Consider the following 12,499-nt stretch of genomic DNA (forward strand, 5'->3'; position numbering starts at 1 on the left):
AAGGGATAGAGAAAAAATAGCATCATTCAAATCTAGATTAGGGGACCATCTAATCAAGGCTTCTCGGTCATGCATTGACCTTCACATAATACATCAAACAAGTTTTTTCACAAGAGAAAACAAATGAAAATATTCTTTCAACATAACTACAATTTCTATCTGCTCTTTCAAATGCCACTTATTTTTGGAAAAAACCCTAGCCACATTAATATTGGGCTTTGGACCCATAAATTTTCCAACCAACAAGAGGCCCATAAGAGAAATATTGTGGCCAATCATTGGATTGTAATTAGGATTTACCACAGACAAAAATAACAATTACATGCAAATATAACCAATATCAGAAAATAATAAATCACACAGAAGAGAACACAAGACACAAAGATTTAACATGTTTCACCCAATCCCTGGGCTACATCCACCAAAAAATGAGTCCAATATTATTATTATCCAATGATTACAGCCTTATTACAATCTATAATCCCTTACAACTCAATATCATTACAAGAAGCAATTATCGCATCACACATTATGAAATCCCTAACCCTAAGCCATTTTATAAAATTATTTTTGTTGCTTTAGCATTAAAATTAGTTAGAACATATCAGCCCAAAAATGTCGATAAAAATCTCCCACTAGACAACAATCTTCTACTTGAAGACTACTCCTATAGCAATGTCGCTACTCCATGAGGCTCCCACTAGATCAAACTACCCCGGACTCTGTTGTACTTTTATTTTGTTCATTTGAGAAGACCAACCAAATTTGAAGAGAAGTTTAGCTTCCCCCTTGTCACTACCTTTGTAAACATATCTGCTAGATTGTCATTTGTATGTATCTTCTTCATCTTTAACTATCCATCATCCAAAACTGACCGAATGAAATGGTACTGCAACTGTATGTGTTTTGTCTTTGAATGCAGAGTAGATTTCTTTGCAAGATGAAAGGTACTCTAGCTATCTATAAAAAAATAATCATCCCTCTATGGGTGTCCCAATTCTTCCAAGAATAACTGAAGACATGTCATCTCCTTGGCTACCTCTATAGAAGCAACATACTTTGCCTCTATAGTGGATAAAGCATTCACCTTCTGTAACTAAGAAACCTAGCTCACTACTGCCCCACCAATAGTAAATACATAACTTGTAGTACTCTACATGGTATCAATATCCCCTACCAAATCTGAGTTGAGATAGCCCTATAAGTAGTAGTAGAGCCCCCAAAATTTAAACACTTACTGGATGTTCCTCTCAAATATCTAAGAATCCATTTGACTTCATTCCAATGCTCAATTCTTGGATGACTCGTATACCTGCTAACGATTCCCACTACATGTCTAATATCTAGCCTTGTACATACCATAGCATACATCAACATTCCTATAGCTGAAGCATAAGGTACCCTGGGCATCTTATCCTCCTCTTCTCGTGCCTTTAGGCACATCTCCTTAGTCAACTTCAAATGAATAGGTAAAGGTGTGTTGACAACTTTAGCATTCTCCATAAGAAAACGTTGTAACACCTTCTCAATAAAATCAGCCTAAGATAATGTCAATTTTATGTTTTCCTATCTCTACAAATTTTTGTGCCAAGGATTTTTTTTTCTGCCCACAAATCCTTCATAGAAAATGAATCTGCTAATTGTTGTTTTAACCCCTTAATGTGATCCATGATAGACCCAGCTACAAGCATATCATCAACATATAAACATAACATAATGTAGTTGTCATCATCCAACCTCTGAAAATAAACATAATGATCTGAGTGACATGAAGTGCAACCATACTCATGCATAAAACTATCAAATTTAAGATACCACTGTCAAGCGTGCTTGCTTCAAGCCATATAAACTTTTCTTCAATCCGCACACTAAGTTATCCTTACCTTTGAGCTCAAATCCTTGTGGCTGTGCCATATATATCTCTTTTTCCAAATCACCATGAAGAAAGGTTGTTTTAATAACAAGTTTCTCCAAATGCAAATCTCCAGTAGCCGTAATACGTAAAACATTATGAATAGAAGTCATTTTAATAATGGGAGAAAATATCTCATCAAAATCAATGCCCTTTTCTATGCAAATCCTTTTACAACTAACCTATCTTTAAATATTTTCTTACCTATGTCCTCTTCTTTCAACCTGTAAACTTGTTTATTCAGTAAAGTTGTTTTACCTATAAGTAACTTGCATAAGTATTATGTATGATTTTTTAGAAAGGAGTCTATTTCTTCTTTCATTGCAAACTCCCACTAAATCTTCATATCCACCTACACAGCATCATCATAACATTCAAGTTCACTAGCATGTGTTGATAAAATAGAATGAATATATATATATATATATATATATATATATATATATATAGAGAGAGAGAGAGAGAGAGAGAGAGAGAGAATTTATGGAGGTCTACTTAACCTTGTTGACCATCTAACTAGGGTGTATGGTATTTTTTGTTGCAGTTGTTGCAGAGCACGAGGGATTGCTGGAACATCTTCCTTTTGAGTATCATCCATCAATACATAATCATTTTCTTTCTTCTCATGTTGCTGCAACAGATCTTTGTACAACACTTTCTCATTGAATATGACATCCCTGCTCTTACGATTTTACTATTTTCAAAATCCCAAAGCCTATAACCAAATTCATCAATGCAATATCAAAAAAATACACATTTCTTTAACTTAGCTTCCAACTTGGTTCTATTTTTAGAATCAATATGTTCAAATGCTTCACAACCAAAAGTTTTGAGAAAAGAATAACTCGTCTTCTTACAAGCTCATGCTTCTTCTGAAATACCATAGCCCAAAGGAGTAGAGGGGGATCTATTAATCAAATATATAGCAGTATTGACAACCTTCAGCCACATGTTTAAGGGCAGCCCAGCATGCAACCTCATGCTCCTTGCACACTCCATTATTGTCTTGTTTGTGCATTCAGCCACTCCATTTTCTTGTGAAGTTCTTAGAACAATGTTTTATCTACGAACACCATTAGTAGATCAATAATGTTCAAATTCATAACTATAATACTCACAACCATTATCAGTTATGAGACATTTTAACCTTTTACCAATCTTATTTTCAACCAAGCATTTCCATTTCTTATAAGTTTGAAATACATCAAATTTATGTCTAATGAAATAAACTCATACTTTTCTAGTTGTACCATAAATAAATGTAACATGTAACAACGAGATCCACCAAGGGAAGATACCTAAGCTGGTCCCCATACATCTATATGCACAAGCTCTAATTTCTCATTTTTCTTTTCTTTATCATTCTTCACAAAACTCACTCACTTTTATTTTCCATAAATACAAATTTCACAAAAATTCATATTGATGCATTTCAGACCTGGTAAAATTTTCTTTGAATGAAGTAATTTCATACGTTTCTCAATCATGTGCCCAAGTTTGTTCTACTATATTGCTCTATTAGAATCTACAACAACTACTTGTTCTTGCTACTCAACTACAATAATTATTCTTAAACATTCATTTTTCTCTTAAACAATTAAAGTAGAAGGAACAATATGGCCTATACAAAGATATAAGGTGCCTACTTTCGCACTTTTTTTCTACTACAAGGGAACCTTTTGAAACCTTCAAATTTTTATCATTAAAAGTAACTAGACACAACCTTCATCATCCAATTTTTCTACTAAAATTAAATTCCTACTCAGCCTTGGAACATGTCTTACCACTTGCAGTAGCTGTAAGGAAACTTGGCAATAAAGAATATAATCGTTTTCACATAACCCATAATAGATCTAAAATAAACACGGAATTAAAATCCACATGCAAGAGAATAGACAACATACCCATAAAATGTGACACAAGATATACCCTGGGAAACCCTCATTGAGGGAAAAACCCAGCCTCCAAAAGCATCCATCATCATGTATTATTCAGCAAAAAATACCATTGTCATACAACCATGGAAGCCTTCATGGCCATAGCCACAACCGAGCAAACTATGTGAACAAGCATGAATCCACACATCCCATGCCATGCTTTCAACCTTCACAAATGCTCCCTTGGCTAACCTGTCAAGCCTTGTCTCGCTCGACTCTTGCCTTTTGTCTTCTCCTTGTCACTCTCTCTCTACAACAACTACCCTTGTGGCTGCTTATATAGTAGCAAGTCCCACAAAACCACCAAGTGGTATTACATAAACCATGTGCTAAAACCATGTGCTACCTAACCCACTGATCCCACATTTAATATTGGGCATTTAATTCTTTTCCCCCAATATTAAATAATTACATGAAATATTTTCACAATGTTACAATACAACTCATCAAGAATATTCTATGGGAATCTTTACATGTTGCACGTCCATCTAGGTACAACACTACATAATAAAAATAAAATAATAAAATAACAATATTATGCAATGTGTGCAACACCCATTATCTCAACAGTAGCCAATGATTCACATCCTGCAACTTAATCTTAACTTTTCCCTTTTGAACAATCTAATAGGGTTCTTTATCCCTCAAATAAACAAGCCTGAAATCACCTTTGATATAATCAATAAAATAACCTCTATGGGGTGTAGCATGAAATGAGGCCCCAAAATCTAAAACCCAAGAATCATCAACACTTTCTAAAGAAAGAAGAAAAGCATTGTCTTCAAATTTTTTACTTACCACATTTGCCTCCCTATTCCCTTCTAGTTTATCTCCTTCATTGCACTTTTGAGCCCAACAATCTTTCTTCTTATGCCCTGATTTCCAACATTACCAACAATCTCTTGGTCCTCTGGATTGAGACCTCTTTCCCTTTGATTTTCCTCTTGATTTCCAGAATTACTCCCTCTCTCAGACATTCTACCTCTTCTTTGTGTGTTCAAAGCATTTTCTAATGAGATCCACTTGAGTTTTTCCAACGAGTCTCCTTACTCAAAATAACACCAATCACATCATCAAATTTTAGGGTATTAGATCCAGAAATAGAATTACTCATGGCCATTACTAAGCCATTCTAGCTTTCAAACAAAGAACACAAAATCAAGAGAGCCCTAATTTCTTCATCAAAATTGGCATTCATAGAAAATAACTAACTAGTAACTGTATTAAACTCATTTAAATGATCTACAATAGATCCACCTTCTATTATCTTTACAATAAATAAATGCTTCATGAGAAATACCTTATTTAAAGCGAAGGTTTTTTCATACAACTTTGCTAGAGTTTGCATCAACTTTTTTATCATATTTACTTTTGTGATGTTAAATTTCACTGATGGTGTCAAGCATAAGCAAATGCTTCCAAGTGTCTTTTTGTCTAAAATCTCTTAGTCCTCATTTGTCAATGTTCTTTGTTTCTTGTCTTTTCCTTCCAATGGCTTCCATAAATCCTTCTAATAAAGATAGTCCTCCATTTGCATTTTCCATAACTAAAATTTCTGCCCATTAAACTTCTCAACCTTCAGCTTACCCTCATCTCCCATTGCTCCCACTCAACCATGAGACTTTCTTGCAGAGAATAACTAAAAAAATAACCTCTCTCTGATATCACTTGCTAGGATTAACCATAGATAGAAATAAAAATTATATGCAAATATAACCAATATCATAAAATAATAAATTGCACAAAAGAGAACACAAGACACAAAGATTTAATGTGGTTCACCCAATATCTGGGCTACGTCCACCAAACGAGTCCAATATTATTATTATCTAGTGATTATAACCTAATTACGACATGTAATCCCTTACAGCTCAATATCGTCATAAGAAGCAATTATTGCATCACACGTTATGAAATCCCTAACCCTAAGTCATTTTATACAAGTATTATGGAGTATGTATAGTACTGCCCTGATCAATCACCACAAAATAACATGGATCAAGGACAAACTAGCATAGCTTCATGATGGTGTATCTAAGATATTATTCAATGGAGGGAAAACTCATTTTCTATTTTGTTTGACACTAAAGAGGGAGAACAAATGTAGTTTTGACACAAAAGTATGCACCCTTGCTTGAGGTATGAGCCTCAAGCAACCTTGTGTAACATGGAAACAACCTCCAGGTGTGGGACTTGTGCTCTAGGGTTGAATCTTCAGAGAAGGTCGACTTCCTTATTATTAGGGTGCACCTAAACTACTACTAGGAAGGAAAAGGGAGAAGAAAATAAAAGAAATTGCAGAAAGGGAAAGGAAGGCGATGCACCAAGATAGAATGTGGTTACAATTTTGCCTGTAGATGCACATGACATTAACAAAAGACACCAAAAGTCACAGATCTTAACTATAATTCACCCTTCAAAGAGCTCATATGCAAATTTGAACAAATGAAATGCTCAAGGAAAGGGTTATTCACATTACAACATTCATGAGCAGATTAACACAACATATAGATTTAAAAGATAGAATAGAAACATTCCACATGAGGAAAAACATGCACAAGATAGTCAAATGGTAAGAAGAGGAAACATGGGTTTCTATTAATGTAAGGCAAAACAAGAATTTTGCAGTTGCAAGAGAACCAGAGGAGAACCCTTAAAAAAATTTTACAAATTCCTTCTAAAGAGTTTGGGCATAACTCAAATCTAACCTTGAATTTCAAACCCTAACCAAGGTGGAGATGAGTTGAAGAGAAGCCATAAATGGATATCAAAATAAAATATGATCTTGAAATCAACTTCTTGTGTGGAAGTGACAGGAAGGGAAAAACAAATGCACCCAGTTGTAAAAGGGATCAAATCCAAAAGATCTGATCATTAAAAGAATTAAAGAGGCATGGGGATGCATTGGTATCATGGAACAAGGCCGCAGATGTCATTCTATAATAAAGGAACAATCCTTCTAATGTGTCATGGCTACAACAAATCAATTTGTGTCGCTGTCAAAAAACACAAGGAGGGATAACATGATATGTTAACCCACCATAAAAATGAAAGTTGACGTACATGGAATAAATCTAATTTTCCTAGAAAATAGGTGAGTCATCAATGTAGATTTCTTCAGTTGAAATAGATGGCCAAGATGTTGCAAGAAATCTCTCAATGAATGATTAAAACACCACCGTTGATACGGATCTTCTTTATTTCCAATGGATAGTTGAGATGAAGCAAGGAGATCCCAAAGATGCATCCAAATCTAATGGTTGTCACATCTTCACAAAAGGCCAAGGTAGTGATGCAAAAACACAAGAGCCATCAAATTCAAAGAATCTCAATAAAATGAGAAAAATGGGATAAGACGAAATGTTTTCCCACCACCATGTGGCACAAACCCATTTTTCACAATATTGATTTCTCTATTTCGAGAAGCCAAGGAATGAAGCTTTCTGAAATAGCAAAATTTTCTATTTTGGAAAGGGCATAAAAGTCACTTTCTGAAATAGAAAATTTTGCTATTTTGGACAGGGCATAAAAGTTTCTTTTCAAAATGGCAAAAAAATGGATAACACACATGTTAAGCCCAAAAAAATGTGTGTGTTAAACCATAGCAAAGAAAACATCCCATTAAAGATCTCTCAAATCGGTTATCAGTGATGGGCTAAATGGGGGGAAAAATGGCCAACATTCTTGGCGACTCAACGGGATGTTTTCCTACTAAGCATAGATCAGTAGCCTTAAGAAATCCATTGAGCATGGACTCACTAACAAGAAATGACACGTTATCCCACCTACAACTTCACAAAATTTTGCAACTAGGAAAAAATAAAAAGGGCTCCGGGGAGCTCCAAAAAGCTCAAGACAGCTCTAGGATAAAGAGAGAAAAAATGTGCACTCACACTTCTTAGAAAGTTAGAAACTCCTACTCTAATATGTACAAGTGTTTACAATGTAAAAAATCAAACAAAGTCATTGACTAGCTTGTTGAAATAACTCTGCTTCCTCACAAGTTTATTTCTTTTCCCATGCACATGGATAGTTAGACAAATCAGCAAGTGTGCCAAGTATAGTGCTGCACTTTGGAACACCTTCCCAATACTGAGAAAAGTGAAGCAGACAATGCTATTGTAATTGTAAATTACTTAATTATCTTATTATAATTAATTGGGAAAGCCTCAAGGAAAACTCAAGAAATTATTTTGAAGATATGGTATAAAGGAAAGATGTTTTCCTTGTTTGTAATGAAGTTGTGATCATTGTATTGTGTGTGAAGTGCGAAAAGGAGCAGAGTGTTTACTGAATGCGAGTAAGAAATACAAGCGATTACTGGATGTGAGATTTGTGATCTAGTTACAAGATCATAAGGAGCAAGGAAAACTTTAGTGGCTAATATTCGCAATTGGCTAATCTCACTCATTAGGGACCCCAAATTTGGCTAATTTTTTTGCACTAGTGCGGTGGTCATGTTGCCTACACTTTAGAAAAATTGGGTCCCATTCTTAGTCCAATTGCCAATAATAATACAAAAGTATTTATATTTTAGTGATGATTTCGCCAATGAAATCTAATTTTTCTATGGGTCAATTAAATATTTTTTCCTATAATTCCCAAGTCTTGCCTTAATCAATGGTCAGATTTGCCAATATTTGGTTAAAATTTAAGTTAGGTTATAGGTTAAGTATGTATATTTAACATGTGTCTTTATTCGGAATACTTTCCATGAAACTTTTCATTTTTTCTCACTTTGGCCCAAAATAGGTTTGAATGGGGACATGTGTCTTTATTTTTGGGAATTTCTTTAAAACTTTGTATCCTTTTAATATTGTAGCCTAAAATAGGATTTAGGCCATTGATTTAGGATCATCCAATGGTTATAAATAATTGGGGTGTTGCCTCAAAACCACCATTAAATAATTTTAAGGGAAATTGTAATGATAAAAGTGGGATAAATTTAACCTTCAAGTTACATAGTTAATTAGGCTCCATATAATAATAATAATATCATGGTTTGTAGGTATATGTACCTTTGTCCATGATTTTCATCAATAATTAAATATTTGCCAGAATTTTATAGAATTTCTATATGATTGAAAAAAATCGCCAATTAAATTAAATTTTTTCCGACTCAAAAAAATAAATTCACTGATAGAAATTAATTTTTTTTCCCTTGAACTAATGTTTGGTTTGCCAAAATTTTATACGTTTTTCCAAAGGGGGATTTCTTAAAGTTATCCATAAGAAGGAGCAAAAGTCTAGTTAATAGGATAGTAAGAGGAAGGAGCAATAATATTCATTTCTATTATTTTGTAAGGAATAAAATAGAGATCATTTGGATACTGAGTTCATTACTCTTGCCCTTGAAGCTATTTGAATAGTGGGTCTAGTTGTCTTCCACAGCTCCTAACAAGGTTGGAATCTCCTAAAAGGGATTCAAAATCTCCTAACAGGGATTGATATGTACTGAATGTTGTTATAGACTCCTACCATGGTCCATCCTCTAACAAGGAATATTTATATTAGTACACCATCTTGTGGGTACCATCCCCATCGGGGTTTTCCCTTTGATCAAGGGTTTCCCTAGTTAACATATATGGTGTTATTGTGCATGAATATCTGGTTATGGTTTTTGATTATATTGCTCACATGGTTAAATTTTAATAAGGTTGATAATTGTGACATTAGTTGGATAACTGATTCACCCCCCACCCCCACTCAGTTATATTGGTGGACTATATATTCTAACAATCGGTATCAAAGTTTTAGGTCCTTGAAGAGAAAGCTTAACAACTTTGGTTGATCTATGGGGAGTCATATCATAAAGGATAGTCCTAAGTCTGATGTCTAATGGAGGAAATGTTAACACCCAAAAGATGGAGCTTCTTGGTGAGCTATCAGAATTGTGTATAGAATTGAGCATTGAGTTTCTAGATCCATAATTCTTTTGTTTCATACAAAAGAATAGAGGCACAAGTAAAAACAGATTCGGATCTGGAGAAGACAAGAAGATCAATGAAGGTATTGATCTGCTTATGAAAAGAGAGCTAGAAGGTATGGAAATTTTCATTTGTTGGACACATAAAGAGTTTGGTCATTTTTCATCTAGATGTCCTAAGAGATTAAGAAAATCTAGAAAAAGTTCGCTTTCTAATGAAGATGAAGAATTTAAAGCAAGTATGGAAAGATTCTTGAATGACTATGATGTTAAATATAATGAGACTGAATTGGTTAAGGAAGAGGAAGTAGTAAAAGAGATAGTTGTGGTAACTATTGTTGATCCAAAGACTAACCATGAAATATTGAAGTTATCATTGAGACTAGCAATGATTTGCAGAATAAGAATCAGATTGAAGAACAAAGATTTGAGCCTAGAGTAGGAGTTGAGTTGACAACTCCTAACAGAAGTATATCAAAGAAGATGAATGAACAAGGAGAAGTTGTAAGAAACAAGGCTAGACTTGTGTGCAAAGAATATTCACAGCAAGAAGGTTTAGACTATGAGGAGACTTATGCCCTTGTAGTCGGAATGGAAGCAATAAGAATGTTCTTGGTTTATGCAGTAAATAAGAAGTTCAAAGTAGATCATATGGATGTTAAATCAGCTTTCCTGAATAGAGAACTTGAAGAAGAGGTATACATTGAGTAGCTTGAGGGTTTTCCTCTAACAAAATACAAAGATATGGTATGCAGAATTAAGAAAGCTCTATATGGACTGAAGCAAGCACCTAGAACCCAGTATGCAAGGTTGGAGAGCTATTTGGCAAAACTTGGATTTGCTAAAGGTACGATAGGTAGTAACTTGTATTTGAAAGAAATTGAGAATGGTTTATTGATAATAGTGATATTTGTTGATGACATAATATTTGGAGGTAATAATGAAGCAAGTGATAAGTTTGTTGAAGAGATGGAGAATGAGTTTGAGATGAGCATGATGGGAGAAATGAAGTTTTTCCTAGGATTGCAGATTGTGCAGAATAGTGATGGTATTTTAATTTCACAAGCTAAGTACTTGAAAGACTTGTTGAAGAGATTTGAATTGGAAAGTTGTAAACCTGTTGGCACACCTATGATAACTAGTCACAAGTTATCTAGCAAATATGAGACACCTACAGTTGAGCAGAAGAAATACAAATCCATGATTGGGGGTTTGCAATATCTAACTCACACCAGACTAGATATAGAAAATGTAGTTGGGATTGTAGCTAGATTTCAAGTTGATCCTAAAGAGTATCATTATGCAACAATGAAGAGGATATTCAGATATTTGAAAGGAACATCTGACTATGGAATTTGGTATGATAGATTGAGTGATTTCACTCTATGTGCATATATTGATGTGGATTGTGTAGGCAGTATGGATGATAGAAAGAGAACTAGTGGTGGAGCATTCTTTCTTGGAGGAAGATTGGTTTCTTGGCTAAGTAAAAAACAAGATTGTATTTCACAAAGTATGGTTGAGGTAGAGTATGTTATAGCAGCAAACAATTGTAATCAAGTTATGTCGATGAAACAAATGCTAAAGGATATCAAGATTGAGTTTACAGAACCTGTTGTTATATACTGTGATAACACAAGTACTGTAAGTATGTCTAAGAATCATGTAGTACATTCTAAGACTAAGCATATATATCTATTAAGTAGCATGTCTTGAGAGAAAAGGCAGCAAAAAAAGAGATTAGATTGGAATATGTGAGTACTAAAGATCATATTGTAGATATCTTTACGAAGCCCTTACCTAAAGATACATTTGAGTACCTGAGAGGTATGATTGGGGTTATGTCCTTGCCTACTTCTGAGTAGATGATGCAGAGATTACATCAGTCCAATGGTACATAGCACTATTGTTAGACTGGACTGAATGTTGATGCTTCCTGTATGGGGGAGTATTTGTGATGAGTTGAGTCATTAAAAACTCTTGGTATTTGGTCTTGAAGAGTGTCTTTGGACACTTGAGCTGATTGAAGACTTGGAGCAATTAATTGATATAGTGAGGCCTTTGTCATTGATATCAATGGGGGAGAATATGCATGAAAAACATCTCCTAAGTATGTATATGGAGAATATTTCATGAGAAATCTCTACTTTATTAGGGAAATTTAGAAAGATTCATGTAAAGGAGGAATATCTCTATGGGGGAGATATGCAGCATAATGAATTGTGATGTATGGTGAGTTGTTTAGTGTGAACAATTTTTGTCGATCCTAAAGAAGAAGAAGAACAAAGTAGTATTCCAAAGGTTTTCAAATTTTATTGATGAAGAGAATTTGAAAACATGAGAACAGCAACAGCAGCAATAGAGTACTATTTGGTATTCTTGGAACTCAGATGTTTTGCATCTATGCTTTTATCAATGCCAAAGGGGGATATTTTTAGCATGAATGCTGATGATACTAATTGGGGGAGTATTATAAGCATTGGAGAGTATTGACATATTGCATTCATGACTATTTTTGTCATTGATTTCAACATAACAATAAGTTTGTGAAGACTAACAGAGTAGTAGACAAAGATCTTAGTTGTATGGACAATGTTTTGATTGTCTGGTGATATGCGTCCATGGACATGTCTAGTATAGTGTCATGATGTGAAGGTTCAATGTACAACATGTAAGTCAAAGACATATGAAAGTTGTACCTAATTTATAGAGAGAAGTACAAAG

The sequence above is a fragment of the Cupressus sempervirens genome, chromosome 11, assembly GCF_028749045.1.
Source record: "Cupressus sempervirens isolate cs-2001-9-10 chromosome 11, ASM2874904v1, whole genome shotgun sequence".
In the NCBI taxonomy this organism is placed as follows: domain Eukaryota; kingdom Viridiplantae; phylum Streptophyta; class Pinopsida; order Cupressales; family Cupressaceae; genus Cupressus; species Cupressus sempervirens.